The 23,953-nt window shown below is 36.9% G+C and overlaps 1 protein-coding gene across 2 annotated transcripts in view; it reads right to left on the minus strand.

The window, feature by feature from the left end:
- Phlpp (PH domain leucine-rich repeat protein phosphatase) overlaps positions 1 to 23,953 on the minus strand; it is a 380,272-nt gene that overhangs the window by 121,339 nt on the left and 234,980 nt on the right. The window lies entirely within an intron of this gene.

Here is a 23,953-nt window from a genome sequence, read left to right on the forward strand (position 1 = left end):
TTGTATTGCCATTTATTTCCATGTATTATAATATTTATTCCAAGCTAACTGTAAATGGTTCTATTAAGTGTAAACAGAGGCGGACTGGGAGTACAAGGGCCCATTCGGAGAATAATGCTTAAGGCCCTTGATGAATACCGAGTTGGTCTGGAATCTGGACTGCCCTTTTAGGAATGAACCCTTAGCTGGAGACTTGGATGGCTAATCCCCCACCCCTGCGAAATGTAAAGTTGTGTATGCGTAACTATAGCCAAGTATAAAGGTAACCAAGAAAATTCTGTCGCTTTTCGTGGAGCTCTGTGTTCCATTGACTCCTTCACACCGTAGGTTGAATGCGAATGGAGATAAGGCGAAGGTCAGTTGTTGGTGTGGGTATATCCAATATACTACATGGTTGTGACAGTTCAGTTACACCGCGAACTTGCGTAAGAACATGCGACCTCCGCAGAGCATCATTAAGGGCGTGTGTGCCGTACGAGTTCAAGCTAGAGTCAAACGCCGCTGCAGCGGGGCGGAAGATATACCAGGCCTTTGGTGAGGATATCGTAACTAAGCGGACAGTGCAGCGGAGGTTTAACAAGTTTAAGGACGGTAACGAAACACTCGAAGACGCACCACGTGCCGGAAGACTAATACATGTACAAAATGAAGATCTTCAGGCAACAATTGAGGCGAACAGTGGCCGGACATGTGAGGAACTGAGACTACAATTCAATGTGAGTGGAGAAACCATTCGTCAGCACCTCCATCAACTTGGGAAGTACTACAAGTTGGGTCAATGGATCCCATGTGATTTGACTCCGGGCCGAAAGGCGGCGCGAGCAGACACCTGTGTTTCTTTGCTGTCCCGTCTGAGGAAGGAGCAATTTCTGGATAGGTTATTGACATGTGACGAGAAGTGGGTCCTGTACGAAACTCCACAACGCCGTCATCATTGGTTAGCATCCCATGGACCGGTTCCAAAACAGCCGAAAATAGCACTCCGCCAGAAGGTCCTCCTGTGTATTTGGTGCACTGCTCGCGGCAACGTGCGTCGGGAACTGATACCAGATAGTCAGATCATCAATGCAACTGTGTACTGTCAACAGTTGAGCTGTGTTTATGAAAAACTCAAAACTCTGGAGCCAGCACTTCTGAATCTCAAAGGGGTCCTCCTGCTACAGGACAACACTAAGCCCCAATTGGCTAGGATGATCCGGACACCATTCTACGCCTTGGATGGAAAACACTGTTACATCCTCCATACTCCCGGACGTTGCACCGTCCGATTATCACCTGTTCCTTTCCTTGGAAATCACCTTAGAGGACGCCAGTTCAAATCCCTATTAGAGATGGAAAAATGCGCTTGATACCTTCTTCGCTTCACGGCCCACCAATTTCTGCCGCGATGGAATCCACGGCCTTCAACAACGTCGGCAGAAGGTCGTCGATGCTGATGGGGACTATTTTTGATCTTCCAGGTACGTCTTAGGCGACATATCGATGTTTGAAGGTGGTGAGTGAAAAACAGACAGAACTTTCTTGGTTACCATTATATTATTTCGCTATCTTTATTTTCTACAATCTGAAAATCTTTGCAATGAATCGAACATGTGCCTTCAAAGCAGCGCTAGTTTATATTGAAAGAGATCTGAATATGGCACGATTCCATCTTCAAAATTATGAGGAATTTAATTTTCATGAATGGTACATGCAAAGAACATTGAGAATATTCCATGAAGAATCCAGTAAGGAACCTATGTTAGACGTGGAGTTGAAAACGCGAGTTATGGCGTTGTAAAAAACCAGGTCCCCTGAACACAGTGATAATGTTAGATATCGGTCCTGTGACCCGAAACCCAAAAATCCGGGTCTCACATGTTTGGGTTCAGTTCCCTTCTATTCGATATGCACTGTCCCTTACTGAATATGCAGTATCACAGTATTGTCTTGTAATGTTCGGTTGAATAACATTCAGGCAGGATAATAAGGAAACTCACTTTTATGAGCAAAAAGCATGGAGAATGTGGCATGAACATCCTTTGGGGCCCGATTTATTGGGTTTCGGGCCCCGGGCCAGGTTTACGACATCACAGGTGTGCTCAGGGGAAAAGACACTTTCCAATGCAACCACTCACGTCCAAAATCTCCATGCTTCATTGGTGAATAGAAGGTACCCGACCCTATACTTTTGGAGCCCGATATCTGGAGACATCAGGTCCCAGACTCGATTTCTGACGTCACCGCTGTGTTCAGGAAACCACAATCTTTCATTACCACCTCTAACCTCCAAGAACTACATATTTCATTGGTGAATAGAAGGGACCCAAGATAGAAAATTCGGGGCCCGTTTTTTAACATTACCGCTGTGCTCAGGGACCATTATTTATCGCCACCACTCGCGTCCAACAACTCCATGTCTAACATTTTTTTGTTTTATCGTAGGGGAATCAGCTCCATGTTCTTTATGTTATCGATTGCACATCACATTATTGAATACATACGTAAATTATGGATGAGATTACATTTTTGAGTTAATAACTTAGAGTATACATGTATTTTTGAGACATTTTTATTGTCTTATTGATTTTTCAACAAACAAGGCCACGGGTTGGGCAAAGGTCCCCTTTCCCTTGTGCCTCCCCTTCGCTAGCACTGCGGGCCCGTTAGTTACGCACTGGTTGCTACGAATCAGAACTGAGTTTTGAATTAGTTATAACTAATCGAGCAATATCTTAAGTGATTTTTACAGAGGACAGGGCCTACCCGGAAATTTCCTGGGATCCGGGCGACCCAGTCCGCCACTGAGTGTAAAGCATGAATCTTCTGTTTACAGTAAAACTAAGTTATTTAATTAATAAGTAATAATTTATTACATGTTTTTCTTTAACCGTGGCTCGAAATCTTGCAACCTTAATTTAACTGATTTCCCTAGTAGTAAAATCGGTTGGCCCAACGTTGGGAAAATGGTGGCGACGTGACATACCAACGTTGATCTAACGTCCGATTTGGCCACTTTGACACCATTTCCCAACTAAAAGAGCGGTTCCCCGACATTTAGCCAACGCTAAAGTAACGTATATCTTAGTTGGGAAAACAGTCAATTCTAGTATCGCTGCGTGAAGTTCGGAAGAATAGTAGGTTGGTTAACCATACATTTAACCAACGTTGGGTCAACGTAAGATTTTCCGCAATACGCTCGCACCGACCATCACCCACTGGTTTAACTAAATCCCACTGAACCCTCAACGGTGGGCCAACCAACTTTGCTACTAGGGTTCGTGACATCATATAATGGTGAAATCTTGTACACAGCAAAATAATTCTAGTGGCATACAGTATTCCATTATATATATATATATATATATATATATATATATATATATAGATCTACTGTTCGACTTTAAAAATTGATATCAACCTTTTCGTATACAACTAGCATTATATCTTAAGTAAATCGAAAACCATATCACTCGTAGCTATGTGGAAAGTGTAGGAGCCTTTGGCGTCGGAGACTTGAGTTCGGTTCCCGGCAGGAACTCGTGTGGTTCGGGTCTCATAGTTAAGCTGTAGGTCCACGTCTCATATATCCTCGCTGCCGAATAGAATGCTAAACCCAAATCCAAAATCTACTGTAGTATACAGGGGTTAACATTCACAAGCTCGGATAAACTTTCAGATTTTCATAATTTTGCTTAATACATTTGAAAATAAATTAAAATATTAAAAAATGCTTTCTTTTTTAAAAAAAATACAAATGCATAACAAAAAAGCATGGGAAGTGTTCTCATATACAACCACTTGATTTAAATGAGAATTGGGGAATTTATAAATTGATTATATATGAGAGAACTTCCCTTGCTTTTGCTTTTTTAGTCATGCATCATAGATTTGTCCGATTTGTTTTATTTTGTTTATTATTTTTTAAAAAGAAAATGTGTTTTTCAATCTTTGTATTTCATTTTATTTTTGTTAATTACTTATAATTTAATTTAGGATACCTTAATACCAGGATTACCTACTTCAATGAAAACGTATCTTTAGAGGAACGTGGAAATGAAAGGATGAATAACACTGCTTTATATTAAAGAATTATTCTTGATGCATTATTCTGTTTAGTCAAGGAAAGTGACATTTCCACAAATTACCATGGACGCTACGCCCCTGGTAATTACACACCCTGCTCCCGGTTGTGACACCACTGCATTACCACTCAAAGCGTAAAGTCTGAAGTTTAAATATTTTGGCATTGGTTCGATCCCCTGTAGGAGCTCATGTTAAACTGTATAGGTCTACGTCTAACATAACCTATACTCTAAAAATAATAATAATAATAATAATAATAATAATAATAATAATAATAATAATAATAATAATAATAATAATAATAATAATAATAATGTTAAATTCAAAGATAAACTGTGGTCAAGATAATAAATATGATCTTGCGAAGCTGAAGACTAATGAACTTCTTATACTAATAAATTTAGGTGTATTTATTCTTTTATCATAGCAACCAACCAGGGACGCATGTCGGAAGTAGGTCTTACGGATTCGTACTCCCTATTCCCCCGAAATTCCGACTTTTATATAAATTTAGCCTAATTGTAAAGGTAATATTACAAATTTTAATGTAATTTATTCTCATATTGAATTTAGATCCCTCCCGAAATAAATTCATGTACACGCCTGCAACCGTCAATGCTTTACTGCTGTACAAATTGCATAGAAGCTAGATTTTAAACTATACAGTACATTCAATTCATCATTGCTCGTGAAGATGATAACGAATTGCAGTGCCATGCCTTGGAAAATCAGCGCATTGATTTTGGGCACTTTTTATTACTCTTTTCCTCTCATTTTATATATGTGCACATGCATTTTCCTCCCGAATTTTGCGCCTCCTTAGTTCGGTGCCCGGAGCCGTTGCCCTGCTCACCCCCCAACCCCCCACGCCACGGCATTGATGAATTGACATTATTAACAAACTCACATTAGATAACTGCTCTAGCTGTCTATTGCAAAAGAACAGAATTCAAAAGTTTGCTTTTGTTCAATAGTTATCTTGTGGAATAACGGACGGAGGTCCTAATAGTACAATCTTATAGACTCCATTGTGTGATCTTTATAAGTAACTAAAGTATTTCGACTAAAGTAAAACAATAAAAACAGAAAAGAAAAGACCATACCTGAAAAGGGTTGCCATCCAGCTGCAAACATTTCAAATAGTTTGATGTATCGAGTTTCAAACGTAGGTATGTTGCATCTCGAGGATCCAAGGACGGTTTCTTACTACGGGGAATACTATGTCGAAACCACGAATATTTACTCTTGCTCTGCTTTCGTGGTTGAGTCTGTGTCTCATATGGCGGAGGTCCTTCAGAGGACAATACGATATTTGGGCTACTGCGCCGGCGACCAAGGTCGCGTAACGGAATGGTTGGAATATTTTCATAATGGTGATGTTCGGGCTTCGAATCTTCAATACGTTCATAACCGCGTGAAGGTCTGGGAAAACTCACTGTGCAAAGAGGACAACTTGATGGTATTTTCATCGTTTCACAAATACAATCCACACACGCACTTTTCGTTCCGAAAAAAACAACACTTAACGACAAGAAAAAGTTTACGACTAACAAAACATTTTAGAAACTCAGAGTCCCAAAAACACTCACGTAAAACTATTCATAAACACTTTGGTTCAAATAACTCCATCACGTTTTTTTGGTCATAAACTGAATGGTTAACACTAAAGAAACTGTATTAGGATCATCATTCTTCATCACTGGTCACTTACTACTCAAAACAATTCGTTTGTTGAAGCCATCTCCATCATTGTTGAAGCATCATGTTAAGTTATTGGTTCACTGCCTGTGTTTGTTGGTGTTAACTTCACAGACAAGAAAAAGAAAGAAAAGGAAACACAATTGAAAAACAAAAAGAAAGAAAATTCGAGACGATCTCACCGGAAAACATAAAGAAAACAGCACAAGTTAAAAGGAACAAAAACTCATGCGTTATTCTTAAGTAAGTAGCAAGCAGAAATCCTTTTTAACAGGGTAAGAAGAGCCTGCATGCATATGACTGGAGTATGTTAGAACTCCGGAAGTGAAATCTGCAATACTCCTCTTTGTCTCCTTCCCCTCAGATGGTATTCTTCGGAGTTCTTGGTGCAAACCAAGCGCCAGAAACAATAACAAGTAGACATTCTCTCCCTTTCTTATCTGACTCCCTCCGTTCTAACTCTTACTTGCTTAATCTTTCATTATTTCGTACATATAAAGTACATTTTGTTACTTCTGTGTCTGCAGCAGATTACCAACTGCTTCCCTGATATTAATCAAGACAGGACAGCACGTGTTGTTACGATAACAACGAGAATACAGACCACACAAACGCAAGTTGTGAGCGCGCCACCTACAGACATACTTCTTGTTTCCTGTAGAAAAGAAACAACCTAGCAAGTATTTCACTCGGTAAGAAATATGTAGAAAAAAGTGTAAATTCTTCACAGAAACACGCGTTGTAAGGGAGAGAGAGAATTCTTTTGGTAATTCCCTGGCATTGTTCTTGATTAAGATGTTTTGTACTCTGACAATGAAAGTTCCTCGACTATACCCTGCATCTCACATTAAATGACAATTGTTTGAGAATGACAAGGCTGTATTTTTCCACAACATTGCGTGCATATACAACGGCAATAAATGAAATGAAAACAATGCATCTTTAACTATCTTTTTAACTCTGGTTCCTGACTTTTTGATTAGCGTAGTAAAACATTATGGACATATTCTCAAACCTTACATGTTTCCAACTCTGATCTCAAACTGAACTCTACTGCAATAGGAAATCAAAAGAAAAGCTACCACTGAAGCCGAAAACTTTTCTCTCTCTCTCTCTTTTTTTTTCCACTTAGCGCCAACAAGATATTTGAAATGAGAATGTGTAGTTATGAATATCAAAATAATAACGAAGTAAAAGTTCAATGTTCCACCAGAATCCACTAGTTACATGATAATCTTGAAACGGCACCTAAAATATTAGCTTAGATCCAGCAACAATCACTTCAAAACACAAGAATCATTCAAAACTCGTCGGCTGAGATTCTGCAAGAGTCACCGTAAAACATATCGAATCAGATTCCCTTACAAACCATTTGGCTGGTTGATTGTGGTTTAGCGATTCTTTTCAGCTCCATGACCTTTTCAAATCCGCTGATTCAAATAAAGTTATTTGAAAATTACTTCGTTTTTTCTCAATTAAACGTTCCTTTTAAGAAAGAACGCTGTATGAGATGTTGGGTCTGATTATTTGGTTAAACTACCAATGAAGGAACAACAAACGTCTCAGTCTGTGCATCACACTAATCCTGATCAGAAACAATCACCTATCAGACGTTACTATCTGCCTTATCGCTTGGCCTACGTGACGCTAAAAGATGTCACTTGCGTGTAGTCAAATTGCCGATTAAAAGTATTGTGATCATTCACTAGCAACTTAAAAATTGCATTGGTTTCAATTGAATTATTTCAACTTAAGGGTCTTCACTACAGCAAATTAAACTACCGCTAATTTTAGAGTTTTTCTGTAATGTCTTCAAAACAAATAAAAATATTCGAAAAGCAGAAACGTAGTGAACTAGACAATACGATTTTGCATGTGATACCGTTATCACAACTCATCTATCTGTTTTCGATTTGGAACTGTAGATAGATTTAGCGTTTTTTTGCGGGTTCTGTAAATAGCGGCATACCAAAAGCAATTAGCTGATTTATGGTAAAGGTATCCCATGCAGAATCGTATTGTCTAGTTCACTACGTTTCTGCTTTTCGAATATTTTTATTTGGTTTAAAGATATTACAGAAAAACTCTAAAATTAGCGGTAGTTTAATTTCGCTGTAGTGAAGACCCTTAAGATAAGGGGCGCGACCATAAATTAACATTTAGATTTGGGCATTAATATTTGTGCGTATCTACAGTAATAGGTCTATACAAGGAAGGATCATAAACTAAGGTTACAAGGCCGATATTTCTGGAATTTCGTTTTGTTATAGAGGAATAAGGAGTGCTATAGAGGAATACATACTTTTCACTGCAGACTTAGTAACCTTACTTTCTGATCACCTTCGTAGAACATATTCAGATTTCAGCATTATTACAAAGTGTAACCGGATGTCGATGGTCGGCGAACTAAAAGAAATTAAATGAAACCAATTAAATCTTTTAATTGAGCAGGATATTTATTATCCTATAGTGTACATTCAGTAGCGTATGCAGGAATTTATTTCAGGAGGAGTCCAAACTCAATATGAGGGTATTTTATACTAAAATTCCTGAAATTGCCCCTAAAATTAGGCAAAATTTACACAAAAGTCGAAATTTCGGGGGGTCCGGTCCCCCATGACCCACCCTGTGCGTACGTTCCTGTGTACAGTAGTCCGAAGACTTAGGGAGAACAAGTAGTAGGCAATAAATACAAAGCACTACAGACAATATATCCTGAAAAACAACCAGCACATCACAAAATGAAAAACACTGAAGTTGTCAAATATATCGAAAAACAATGGACAAGTGCAATAGTTCCCAACCTTTTCTGACGGACGGCACACTTTATGAACGTTAAGGACATCGCGGCTCACTTGTTTGGTATTTTTATTGTAAATAATAATAATAATAATAATATAATAGTGAAACCAATTCACTTTTATAATGACTCTATATAGCACTGAACATTATTGGTGCCACTGGAGATGTTAAATGGTATAGTCTGTGTCGATTTTAACTAATTATTAGTAAATTCTTCAGGATTTTTATATTCTAAAATTTCGCGACGCGTGACACATCAGTGTGTCGCGACACATCGGTTGAGAACCACTGGACAAGTGTGTGTGTGTGCAATGATGATGCAAACTGAATGCAAGGAAAGACAATACAGGTGGGATAAAAAAAATCATACATAAATAGATAGTAATGAAATAGAAAATAAAATATTAAAAAAAACATAGATGTTTTCTATAAAAACAAAAGATTAACAAGCAAAATAAAATAAATCGTACTTAAAAAGTACAAAATATTTATCTTTTCAAGAAAATTCCTTCCTGAAATATTTCTATTTTATGTATGATCGGGAAGAAAAGCATAGGGAACGCTCTCATATCTCATACAACCACTTGATTTACATGATAAATGAAAAGAGTAAGAATTGAAAAATTCTTAAATTTATTATATATGAGAGCGATCCCTGTTCTTTTCTCTTTAGTTATACGTACATAGAATTTTATTTTTAGTACGATATGTTTTTAGTTTGTTATTTTTTTAAAAACTAAATAATGTTTTCTAAAATATTTATGTTATTTTTTTCAAATGTGTTACGAAAAATCGTGAGAATCGGAAATTTTGTTTGAAAATAAAGCATTTTAGTTTAACGTCCCACGATTATGTCCTTTAGGCAAAGGGAGACAATGATTAAGGCAAGTGAATGATGATGGAATAATTGGTAGAATGAGAAAGTGGGAGGAAACGAGAGTACCCCGAAAAACACATGGACACGATGTTGTCCATCACAAACTTATTTGGTCGGGATCGAACCAGGGACCCCCACACAGCATAGGTAAGCTCTCTACCACTGGACTACTGTTCCCCCACGATTTTTTTTGAATTTGTGAATGTTAACCCTTGTGTATTAGATAATCCCGCTTTACTTAATAATAAAGCTGGTTGCATACCAAAAGGTTGATATCGATCTTTCAAATCAGAAAAGAAATCTGAGTTAAAGGTATACAAAAATACGGATAGAAATATATAAAAATAACAAATAATAGAATGTTTTATTGTTGACCGACTTCTGTCGCTGGGGAAAATTCCATTATTAAATGACATCTAGAAATAATTTTGTTTTATTTTATTTGAAGCAGCAGAAATACAGCTAATACTAGTCTTCAGTTAAGTCCTCTACCACTGGTCCTACAAGCTCTTGTCTTCGGTGCGAGCGGTTCCGGGTTCGATCCCCGGTGGGGCCATCGGTCGAAGAAGTGTACAACGCTTTTTCAGGGCAGCCACCCTGAATGAGGTTTTCCTGGGTTTTCCTCATTCACACCAGGCAAATGCCGGGGTGGTACCTAACTTTATAGGTCCCAGGCCGCTTCCTTTCTTCCCCAATCCTCTTTTCCTTCCCTTTCCGCGGATAGTGTGCTCGCCGAGGGACGCGACAGGCTAAATGGCCTTAGGTGTCGAGAGCCCAGAAATCTCAAATCCTAAATCCTATACAACTAATGATATGAAATTTGTCAACAAACAGTGGCGTATTTACGATTTTGTTTCGGGGAGGGCTTTGCTAACTTTCGGGGGGGGGGGCTTTGCCTGAAAATGTGAAAATTCTGCAAGATATTTCATATACTTTACTATGGTAAGTAAGATTTCGGGGGGCTTAAGCCCGGAAGCAACCCTAAATACGCCACTGTCAACAAGTAAAGACTAACTATTTGATTTATTTATTTCAACAACAATTAAAAAGTACGGGCCTCTGCACTAAACTTCTTCGTGATTTCTTAAACTAAATCACGTTATGCTGCAGTTATGAAACATTTATCAGTAAAATACGAACAAAATTATAATCGTTTTCAAAGGAAACTTTGACCGAAGAAAACTCACCTTCAAAAGTAAACTAGCCCATGTGGATACTTTAATAGGAAATTATTTAGAACATCATAAGTTATTAATGAAATGTTTATTTATGAAATATAAACAAAATCGTCTGAGTCGATTTTGAAGAAAGAAAAAAAAAAAAAACATCGAAAAGGATCTTACTAGGCTGGTAGCCAGTCCAAAAATGTAGGGAAGCCCGATCCAACTATATTATAGTTCATCACCATATTATAGTTCATTTACAAGCCTACTGTGAAAATTTTAGATGGGGCCAGCAAAACTTTAGGGAGGAGCCCCCTAGACCTCCCTGGAAACAGGCCTGGATCTTACCTCCAAGAATAAAACTCCATTTGGTAATGGCTTCATGAGAAATGACATATCGTGTGTTGTGCGGTTATTAATGATATTTTTATTTAAGAAATCTAAACGTAATTTACTGAGACGTTTTTGAGAAAATCGCCCGAAAAAGCTCACCCGAAGAGTAAACTATCCGTTGTGGATTTTTTAAAAGTAGAAGTGAATAATGCTACATTATCACCTTGTTAATGAAGTACTTATGAACGAAACATGAACAAAATTATGATCTTGAAGCTTTGCTGGCGTTTACTATTAATCCAATGTTCTCGGGATTGCTGCCAGAGTGAGTGTTGCTGTGCTGAGCTTTCGTTACCATACAGCGGCAACATCTTCAGAGCTATAAAGATGTTGCCGCTGTATGGTAACGAAAGCTCAGCACAGCAACACTCACTCTGGCAGCAATCCCGAGAACATTGAATTAATGAACAAAATTGCCTGAGTTGCTTTTGAGAAAATCATCCGCAAAAAACTCATCTTCAAGATTAACTACTCCTTGTGTATTTTTTTCAAGATAATTGATTTATACCATATTATTAAGTTAAAAATAAAACATTTATTTATGAAATATGAAAAAAATCGCTTCAGTTGTTTTTGAGAAAATCGCCAGGGAAAAACTCTTTCCAAACACTAAACTCCCCTTATTTTCAGGGTAAATTATTTATTTATGGCATGCTGTCAGATTAATAATGAAATATTTATTTATGTAATATGAACAAAATGGCCTAAGTTACTTTTAAGAAAATTATAAAAATTCACGCCCAAGTGTAAACTATCCTTTATGAATTTTTTCACGACAAATGAATTATGGCATATCAGGTTACTAATGGAATATTTATTTATGAAATATGACAAAATTGCGTGAGTCGTTTTTGAGAAAATCGTTCTAAAAGAACTCTAATCTAAGAACCCCTTCTGGATTTTCCCCTATCACAGTATAAGATTACGAAATTTAAACCAAATTGCTGGAGCCGTTCTCCAGAAACTACAATTTTCAATTTTCCCCCTTCTGTAAAACTACCCATAATTTTGCTGGTAGAAAGAAAATTTTGGAAAACCTACTGCATCTTATAAAAATTTTGAGTTTAAAATTTGGCGCGGATACGTTGAACGGTACGGCGTCTAGGCGAATGAATGCATTTGCATCGGAACAGACGAACAGAAGAACATACATCGAAAAATCACTTTTCGGAAGTGCGGGCTATGAAACTTGTTAGTCTGTTGCTCTCGAATTCGACTTTTTTTTTTTTCGATCACCGTACACCTATCTCGTTCGAAATAATAAAAAAAATAACATCAACTGATCCATCAACAACAACGTCATTTCACTTTTTTTTTGTTTATTTTTCAAAATAATTACTACTTAAAACTTTCCATACATACATTATTTGCATCTGATAAATACGGCATTTTATGTATTTGATTTGGCGGAATTCCATTGTTAAAAGATGAGATTTCTAATGCATATATGCGTTATTTCGTTTGATGAAAAGTTACCAGACGAGAATGGGTTCTGCTGTTGGGAATGTGAAAGTAGATTTCCGATAGTAGTTTTGTGAATATATGTAACTATGTATCAATTTATGTAGAAGGCACAAATGAGAATTAGTTCTCCTAATTTCAGGCGACTGTAGTGAATGACGTTGTAAGACGTCTGTTTAATTTTTCATATCTTGGAATAGATGCCAAGCTGGCTGTAAAACGTAGAAATTTAGATTGTATTCCTTCAAGTTTACGAGTATAGATTTTGGTATGGAGATTCCAAATTACTGCTGCCTATTCTAGTTTGAGGTAATTTTGACTTTTATCATCCCATTCAGCAGCGAAGTTATATGAGACGTGGACCTACTAATTAAGTGGAATCCTAACCACATGAGCTCCCGCCGGGAATCGAACCCGGGTCTCCCACGAAGGAGCTCCTGCGTATTCTAGTTTAAAACGTACCTAGGAAGTAGAAAGCATTTTAAGAACATCAGGATTTTTGAATTTATTTCCAATTCTCATTACAAATCTAAGATTTCCATATGCTTCACTTATTAAATTATTTGCTTAATATGAAGGGCAAATGAAAGATTTGATCTTATTGTCACTCCAAGATTACGGACATGATCAACTCTCTTTAATAGAGCATTATCGATTTGATTTTGAAATTGAAAGAAATAAGTTTTTCTAGTGTACGAAAACAGGGTTGAACCATTGTCATGATACCGAAATTGTAATGAACCATTGTAATTAAAAGCATGTAATCATTCCGAAAGAAATACGAATTACAAATACTAGCAGAATACTCGTTCTTCGCACGGGGAGAATACGTTTCAATTTGGACATGAAGCGGTGAATTTGGATTTAAACAGCATCGGAAATGTCACTGTTCGTCTCAGCGACCCCGAAAACTATGGATTCGACAGTAATATCGGCCAATTTCGACCATTATTAAATATCTCCCCCTTCTCTCAACCCAAAGTTGCACCATCAAAGTGAAATAATAGAAAACATCTCAGGTCCTAACGTCATGTTATGTTGAAAATGTGTTCGAGGTCGGTCGGGTGACATCAAAAAGTACGATGTCATAAACACAATCACTTTAATTTTTATGAATTTTTATATATCTCTCCCCCCTCCTCTCCTAAGTTGCATCGTCAAAGTGAAATGATTAAAAAAAAAAAAAAAAACATCTCAGGCTCGAACCTTATCAGTTTTGAAAATTTGATCGAAATCTGTCGCGGCTAATTTTTTAATTACAAACATAGTCACTTTCATTTTTGTAGCACGGATTAATTAGAAACTCTACTAGAAATAAACTAACTTTATTGCTACACAAGACTAAACGAGTACTAGATAATAACAGCCCGGGCATTACAGCAATACGCAAAGAAAAAGAAAAGATACACTTACAGAGCAGACGTCATAAAACCGAAGAAAACAAACCTGTAGAATGCACATAGAGAAAAAAATAGAAAAATACAAACGACTATCCTAAAACATAAAACAAAACAACAATGGAAGATGAAAAATACCGGAGTACCAAAAGAATCTCGAACACCGGAGTGGTCCTCAAAACGTTGAAGAATAGCGCTTGAAACAATTGGAACTGAAGAAAAACGTAAAGAAAATATTAAAAAGCAAAACATTAGATAATCGTAGAATTGTAAGAAACTTCTTGCAAACTTCAGAATAAAGGGTAAACAGAAAAATAGTATTATTCTTGGATTGCTCGGATATTACGATATTGACTACTCAAATGAGGAGTGAAGATAATACTAATACTAATACTAATACTAATAATACTAATACTACTACTACTACTACTACTACTACTACTACTACTACTACTACTACTACTACTACTAATAATAATAATAATAATAATAATAATAATAATAATAATAATAATAATAATAATAATAATAATAATAATAATAATAATAATAATAATAATAGAGTAGTAAGACCTAGCAATGCTAAGAGCATTAAACAATAACAAAAGGTAAGTGACAAGAAGCAAGAACCTCAACTCCATGTTGAAATCTTTGGATAAAAAGAAAGAAAAAGTGAAAGCTCGTAATTAAAAAAAAATGTGAAACTTTAAACATGTCTTCTGTTGGAAGATAGATAGGCGTAAATGTTATAGTCTCAGAAGTTAAGGACCTTTATGACATTTTGTATCCTTTTTGCAGTATTACATTTCCTTTTCACAAATAATAATAATTATAGTAATAATTAGGCAATTCAACGAAATCAAAAGAAAGAAAATGTATTTTTTTCAGTCATCCGAACTACATACACAGCATACTAAATGGACTCACAAGCAAAATCTAAAGTAGGAATATAAGTCTAGCCGAAGCTTGTGTGGTTCGGATTCCATATTAAGCTGTAGGACCACGCCTCATATAGCCTCGTTGCTGAAATGGACGCTATACTTAAATCCAATCCAATTGAATTAATATATTTCAATGTGGAGTTCTATATTTTGTCCGTAAAACAACAAAGTTCAAATCGACTTGTAATTTGTTTCAGGAAACTATTTTTTATTTTTACACGATATGATTATTTATATAACACTTCATGTTTGTGAATTGGATACTTTCTCTAGGTTTTCAACAGCAAAAATCCTTATTGCAGGGGGCTGTACAATAACGCTCCTATATCCTTTTGTGATACCGGTACTCATTTTACATAGTACGGTACGAAGAATGATTGTTGATTTTTTCTTGCCTTCTGACTACAGTAGGTATGATTTGAACAAATTGGCTTCTAATAACAAAATAATACTTTTCTTTTAATCACCCCTATGCGAAATTCGTAGCTTTTCTATCTATATATTAAAAGGCCAGGTTTATATGTTTGTGGTCAAGAAGAGTTTATATGTTTGTGGCAAATCCTTTCGACAATGAGTTCTCGAAAACCACAAGTGCTAGAAACGTGCCGTTTTCGCTGTATATTTTCCAGTTCTCATTCAAATTTTCGAAAATTTTGTCTTTATTTTTCCATTCCACATTTTAGGCGTCGTTTTCACTCTATTAGTTTAATATCGTCACCAGGACGTTAAGGTTGATACTCTTGTGAAAGGCAACCAGTACAGGAGCTACATATAGCGGGTTGATGGACATTCCAGGCGCTTTGCTTTAATCTGAATGATAAAACCTATTGCAAGCTGGCAACTTCGAAGGCTTGTGGACCCGCAATGAGGCGTACTCGCATATGAAATTATAAGAAAAAATATTTGCATTTGGTATAATCTATTACTTATCCAAGTTTGCCACAAACTAACTCCAACATTCTATCTATTAAAATACTACATTTATATGTTCGTCTATAGCAATTCACTCCCTTTGAGAAAAATGAAATGAAATCTTTGAGTTTTACGTCCCACGATTATGCCGGTTAGGCTAAAGGAGACGGTGATAATGAGAGATGAGTGAAATGCTGGAATGAAGAAAGTGGGGGGAAACGGGAGTACCCCGAGAAAACCCACGAGCACGGTGTTTGTCCACCACAAGGTTCACTTGGCGGGGGCTGGGATCGAACCCGGGACCCCAAGCATCAGAGGTGAACGCTCTACCACTGAGCCACCGTGCCCCCTCACTCCCTTTGAGAGTCTTCCTGTCCTTTACCCGACGGGAGCCCACGTGGTTTGGATTCCACGTTAATCAGTAGGTCCACGTATCATATAGCCTCGCTGCTGAAAGGGACGTTACACTCAAAATCAATCATTCTTCCTGTCCTTTACTTATCTTCGCAAAGGGACTTGCACATATAGTGGGAAATGAGAAGGAGATTTACGCTCATATTAGGACTGTGCTCTGTGTAAATAGCGCAGGTTCAGCTAGTAATATATTATTTTTTTTTCTTTCTTTAATACGTAAGGAATAATGAATCGAACTAAATAATACCTTTAAAAAATCTATATAAAGTTGCTGTTGCATCGATGAGTACTACTTCTGCCACCTATCCGCGACGGTCTGAATTACTTCCACAATGATCATATAATTCACAGTACGCTTCTTTTTAACACCTGCGGCGCTAGTATCGAACTACAGAAAATAAGACAGAATACAAGCGCAGGATTGGACATCTAATTCTTTTATTTCATTAAACTTCCATTCCTTTAGTTTCATGATTATATCTCACACTCCTGCTATCTTTCTTACATGTATCTTCGTGATTCTTTTCCTTTCTTTGTGAGTGAATTTCTAGCATATCTCTTCAATCTTTATGCTTCGTTGTGTAGTCTGCTTACGGTGAATGTATGATTTTCTTAGTGTCTACGTCTCTAATGCAAATGTCAATAACAGTAAGATTATATTCATTGAAAATTTTACAAATATAGCTATTATACACATTTTTTTTTTTTTTAAAGGATAGGAGTACCGAAGAAGTATTGGTAATTACTGATCACACATCTAGTAATATTGGACTAATGAAAAACGATTTATTGTTATTATTTTGACTCAATCTCTTAAAAATAGATTCCATATCCTCCCTTAGCATCTATCTATTTATCTATTTACTCCCTTAGCTATCTGGACATCTACCATTTCTCTAAACGATGATCAGAACTGGCAGAAATACCACTACTATTTCTGGTTTCAATCTTAAATTCCGTAAAACAAAAACGGTACGAGATAGAAGTTTTCTGAAATCAGCATCCCACAAACCAATTTCATCCTCAGCTATATTTTTTAATTCAAACCGGAAGTAGTAGAAATCGACTATTTCCGGCTTCAATATTGAGCAAAAACGATAAGTGAGACCGAGAAGTTGTTTTAGCTCCATGCATAAATATATAGAAGCTTATACGTTCATTCCAGGCGAATGTGATATTTTATTTATTGGTAACTGCTGGCCGGATACAAACCAAATTTGGTGGGCAAGCAGCCCATTGTCTAAAAGAGCGTTTCCCAACTGGTGTGCCGTGAGTGGGCCGCTGGTGTGCGGCGAGGAATCGAAACAACATTATTAATTTTATAGCAATCAAATTGTAAAACATAGGGAAAAATGTATATTTGTATTTCACATTACTATGAATCTATAATTTTAAGTTTCATACCGTGTTACTGTTCTGTACATTTCTAATGTCGAAAAAAGTATTTGTTGTCATTGTTATGACCATTATTGCTTCCTTATTGTTGCAGACTATTTCGTAACTTGAAAATTTAAAATATCATTCAATCCTTTCGACAAATTACCTACATTTGTGTTTTAAAAGTAAATAAGATTTGTTTGTTCGTTCGTTATTTAGTAATTTTCCTTCTTAATAAAAGGTTGGATACATTTATTAAAAAGAAAGCGTATTTTTAAAAACTTGAGTCCAATATTTCATTGCAATTGTTTTCTATTTATAATTAAAATGAAACATAAGCATAATGATTTACCACGGGAAAAAAACAGTGTTCGAGCTTTCTTCTCTGTGAGAAGGAGATCAATAATCACATTTACAAATAATATCTATAAGTGTGCCGCCAGAATTCAAGTAACACCTGTAGTGTGCCGCAAGTTGAAAAAGGTTGGGAAATGCTGGTCTAAACAATAAAGATCGCTACTTTTGGTGGCCAAGTTCGGCCAGGAACAGGTTCAGCTTGGCTTGTATATGATACTTTATTTCTCGGTTACCATTTGCCGGATCTGAACTAAATTAAGGAGGCATCTATTTCGGCAACAGAGGCTATGTACGACAGCTTTGCACACCGAGAACTTCTGGGTTCGATGACTGTTTCGCTTATTTAATACAAGCAGAAAACCCGTTCTTCGCATGTGGAGAATACGTTTCATTTTGGACATTAAGAGTCGGATATGGATTTAAACTGCATCGGAAGTGTCACTGTTTGCCTCAACGACCCCGAAAACTATGGATTCGACACTGATATAAATAATTTTCGATCATTTTTAAATATCTTCCCCCCCCCCTCCTAAGTTGTACCGTCAAACTGAAATAATAAAAACTATCTCAGACTTGAACCTCATCTATGTTGAAGATTTGATCGAGATCGATCGGGTGGTTCAAGAGATATGAAATCACAAACATAGTCACATTTTAATAGGCATACATAGATTCAGTGCTCCAAGCATAGCTACTGAAACTATTAGTTTCAATATTGATTTTTCATGTTTGCCCGAATGTGATGAAGCGAATAGGAAAAAAAATGTATTTCACGTAATTTATGGACATAAGCCTATGTATGCATGAGAGTAAGTTTGGAAATTTCTTTATTCGCAACTGGAACTCCGAACCCAAGTGAGATAGAACTTCACACATCATGATTAAATAATTGATTTGGAGTTTATTTCAGCACCGAACCTATACGATACATTAATCTACAGCTTAACGTGGGATCCGAACCACGTGAACTCCACCAAGGTTGAACTCGGATCTCCGGCACCAAGAGGCAAGTATGCTAACCATATAGACATGAGGGAGCTCTGAATAATGATAAAATGATTAATAGAATGAAGAATTTGGAAGAAAAAAAATGAAAACTTGAGATCGAACCATCATTGGTCGAATGAGGATAGTATGAAGAACAGGCAGGATCCTGAAGAAGTTACGGATACGGTGTTGTCCACGAGAAGACAGGGGCGGATCCAGCAAGGACTTCTGGGGAGGCGGTGAGTTGTAATCTGCTACTTAGAGCTAGTTTTAAGGGCTCCAAACTCTGGGATGGGTTTTATATATATATATATATATATATATATATATATATATATATATATATATATATATATATATATAAGAAAGTTTTCATATTCTGGGGGTGGGGGGCAATCCCCCCGATTGCCCCCCTGGATCCGCCCCTGCGGGAAGATCGCATTATTTGAAATTAAAGCAGGAAATATTCACACCAGGTGTGAGATATTCACTAAACCACCCACCGTGCCCCTGAAAGTTTATCCTGATTTATTATGATCTGTTAGAAAATGTTATACAAACGAAACTAATACCAAAACACTACCAAGAGATATCGTAGATCTGGTAAGACGTGCAATAGCAGGTAGTATATCTTGTTTCCAAAAACAAACTAATCAAAGAATGAAAAACACATGTAGCTTCCGCCCACGACTTATCCGTTAAAAAAAAAGGAAAGAAAGAAAAGGAAAATCTTCCTCACGATTTTCTCATATTTACAAAGAAATCCATTTGAGAATGCAAAATAATCTTCTCAAATAGGTTAGAAGGTCATAGCAACACAATAGAACATATTTGACATTAGGTATCGAAGAATTTTCTAAGTAGTGCAAAAAAAAAAAAAAAAAAAAAAAAAAAGGTATTTCTTAGCGTTTGAAATAACCAAAGATTCAACGACTGCAACTACGTGTAACAAAAGTTCATTTATTGCCTTGTTTCTGAAAGAATAAGATTAACTAGTATTTAACAAGGAAGATTATTTCTTAGAATAATAAGGAAGTTATATCTATTTAATATGGAAATCTCTACATCTATTTCGAGCGAGGATTTGGAAATTAGTGGTCTACATCTAAAATATCCAAACTTTCGAGCCTGGCTCTCAGGCAGTGGCGGATCTACAAGGTAAAAACTGGGGGAGGGGAGCCAGAACCCAGACCATGATAGGTATATCGTGAGTTCACTATAAACTTTCAAAAATATAGAAATAATAGCTTAAATTATGTTTGTCATTAAAAATCAAAACAGGGTGGGGGCCTAGGCCTCCGGCTCCAGGCTCAATCCGCAACTGCTCTCAGGCTCAGTAGATCAGCACAAGTCCTATAAGCAGATAGCGAGCCAAAGCCTGAGTACAAAGCTCTATGAGGCAAAGGATTGAGAGTCGTATTAACAATAGCGATCACGACGTTTTAATGAGCGTGAGATCAAGTTAGCGTGAGTCTTATTGAGGATAGCTGGATAGAGCTTGAGCGAGTGTGAGTCTGAAATAGTGTGAGCCTCATTGAGGTTAGTAAGAGCGAACGCTGTTGAGGAAAACAAACCTGAACTCACGCGATTCCGGTCAAGCCCCGGTTACAAAATGGCCACCTCGTATTGCTAATGATGAAGGACAATGGTGCCGAACACGGAAGAGAGCAGACAATACGTTGCTACTTATCCTTGCTATGCTATCCTCAGAAGCAGCCATTTCCAGTTGAGTGATCTGTGACGTCAGAGTTCGCTGCTCCTCTTCTCAACAAAGCACATGGAGAAGAGAAGTAGCTGATAGGAAACCTTTCGTTAAGAAAGAGCAACACCCATAACTTCGTTGATCGCTTTTCAAGCATATTCATGGATCAACAATTACGCGTACTCTCTCAATACTTGCTTATTCTAAGTAGCCCTGCGTAGTCGCCAACACTCTCGCCTTTGGTCCCGGGTTCGATTCACGGTGGAGGCACTCGGTCGTAAAAGTATAAGAGTTTTTCATGTCATCCATCCTGAGTAAGGTTTTCCTATTCAACCAGGCAAATGCCGGGATGGTTTCTCAAATAATGGCTCCAGGCCGCTTTCTTTCTTCCCCTCCTTTCTTCCTCTCCAATTCCCTGGGCACCGTGGTCGCCCAAGGGACGCGACGGGCTAATATAGCCGTAGATACCGAAAGTCCAGACATCTAATTCCTAATTCTAATTCTAACTTGCTTATTCTATTGCACTACATCATCACCTTTCCCCTTTGCTCGATGATTGTAAAAGCCTACTTCTACGTCATACATTGTCCAGTTGGAAATGACTCCTTTACACACAGTTCACCTACGTACTGCTAATAGACATTTTTGAAGGTCTGAAAACGCTTTTATTTTCATGTCCTTCAGTATTTTATAAACACAATAGAAAAACAAAATATATACAACAAACCCACATACACAAACGCTCACAAACCTACACACACACACACACACACACACACACATATATATATATATATATATATATATATATATATATATATATATATAGAGAGAGAGAGAGAGAGAGAGAGAGAGAGAGAAAGGGATAAAGGGAGAAAGTATTAACAGTAAATACTACCAAAATAACTTTAAGATGTAATGCTCTTTTCATTGGATTGTAAATCTGCTTTTCTCTCTCTCTCTCTCTCTCTCTCTCTCTCTCTCTCTCTCTCTCTCTTCAAACCTCTATAATTTATTAATTGTTGACAATTCCATACAACTTCACTCTCTTCCTATGTATCTCAATCGGTCTACATGAACATCTTATCCTAAAATACAGAACAAAGGAATAGCTTTGTATTTTCAAAGTAGAGACGAGATTAGAAACATGGCAATTTTTGTTTCGTTTTCGAGACAAACCGAGAAATTTCACAAATCTCATCGGGAACACTAGTTGACCCAAGTCTTAGATCTCAAACACTGGTTTAGTGCTACTGCTTACAAACACTGGTTCTCACGGAGATTTATCTTATTGCAAAAGCGTTCTCCTACGTCATACATTGTCCACTTGGAAATGAATCCTCAATTAGAGCTTTACGTTAATGTCCACCTTGGTTTTATTTTCGTTTCCTTTAGAACTATGCAATGAATAAATATGTTCTTTCTGTATTGTTGTAGCTAATTAGATATTTATTTATTTATTTATTTTACGAAAAACAGTATTTAATCTTCTTTATGAATATGAGTGGCTCGAGAAAAGACAATGATAAGTGACATTTTCTAACTTTGGAGAAAACTGGAAAAGAAGATTCAACATTCCCATGGAATGCATATCAATGACACATACCAAACGAGCTTCCCTTGCCATGTGCAGGTATATTTCTGCAAATAAATTACCTACATACTATTCTGTGATCCGATTCGAACCTATTCCATCTAATAATTCAATTTAACTAGTGGCGCTTACAATTCTCTTCTTCCTACCTTCTCATATATATATATATATATATATATATATATATATATATATATATATATATATATATATATATATATATATATATATATATATATATATATATATATAACTCTATGGCTCATGGAAGCCCGGAGGTTCAATGCCGTATTCACAAAAGCTCTCCGTTGTCTTCTGTTCTTAGCCAACTCGATTCAGTTTCTGTTTTGTATTTCTATTTCTAGATCCATCTTAATATTGTCCTCCCATCTGCGCCTAGGTCTTCCTAATTGTCGTTTTCTGATTAAATTTCCAGTTAAGACTTTGAAAGCGCTTCTACTTTCTTCCATCCTGGCTACATGACCTGCCCACCTGAATCTCCTAGACTTGATGACCCTAACAATGTTTGGTAAACCGTATAAATTATGTAGTTCCTCGTTATGAAGTTTGCTCCATTCCCAATCCCCGTTCCTCTTGAGTCCGAATATTCGTCTTAGGATTTTGTTCTCAAATACTTTCAGTCTATGATCTTTCCTCAGAGTAAACGACCATGTTTCACAACCATACAACACAACAGGCATGATTATTATTTATATAGGCCTATTTTAAGTTTCAAATTCCTCGACAGAATTCGCGCCGACAAAAGGTTTTGAACTGAATAATAACATGCATTCCCTGCTTTTATTCGACATTTAATTTCTTCGTGAATATGGTTTTGGTCTATTATCATAATATTGATCCTAGATATTTGAAAGCATCCAGTTTATCAAAAGTATTATTTGATATTTTAACGCATTCATTATATTCAGTATTACGATCCCGACGAACTTCCATGTGCTTAGTTTTCTCTGCATTTATTTCTAAACCCATGTCCCTGTAAGCGTTTAATAAGATCTCTGCATTTCTTTCTATGGTTCTCCTATCATCCCTATTAAATTTACATCATCAGCATAAGCCACACTGAGAAAAATCCGTTCTCCGGACAGCGGTATATTGTACAAATATATGGAATCCTCTTGCTTACTACAGAAATCAGTATGGAGCAGACGCTACCTACATGCTACATAAGCACTGCAATTAGATGTTACATCATGCCGTTGCAGGATGTCTGACATCCAACAGTTTTCAGTATATCACATGCATTTTTTTATGTTACATTCCTCAGCTATACGTTATATAAGTCCATTTATATGTGAGATCCCGTCCGCCTATATTGTTTCATACGGAAAGTATGTACAGATACGGAAAGCAGGCCCGTATCCACGGGGGGGCTAGGGGGGCCGGGCCCCCCTAAACTTTGGCTGGCCCATTAAAAGTTTCACGGTAAGCTTGCAAATGAACTATAATATGGTGATTAAATATAATGTGATTGGGTCGCCCCCCCCTAACTTCTACCGGCCCCTCCTAAATTTTTGGGCTGGCTACGAGCCTGACGGAAAGTATTATAAAACAGACGTTTTCAGTTATACGTCTGCTGTACGTTAAGTCCAAAAACTACAGGAATTACGCATGTAACAACCTACCTTTTCAAGTACGCCACCTACATTCTTTTTCTCAGTGCATAACCTGCTGAGTATCATTCAGTTCTAGGTCTGGTTGCTATCTTTGATTTTCCTTATAGCGTACTCCAATACAAAGTTGAATAATAATGACGACAAGCATCTCCTTGTTTCAGACCATTCTCGACCTGAAA

Source organism: Thermobia domestica, chromosome 2 (assembly GCF_964235325.1).
Source record: "Thermobia domestica chromosome 2, izTheDome1.hap1.1, whole genome shotgun sequence".
Lineage (NCBI taxonomy): Eukaryota > Metazoa > Arthropoda > Insecta > Zygentoma > Lepismatidae > Thermobia > Thermobia domestica.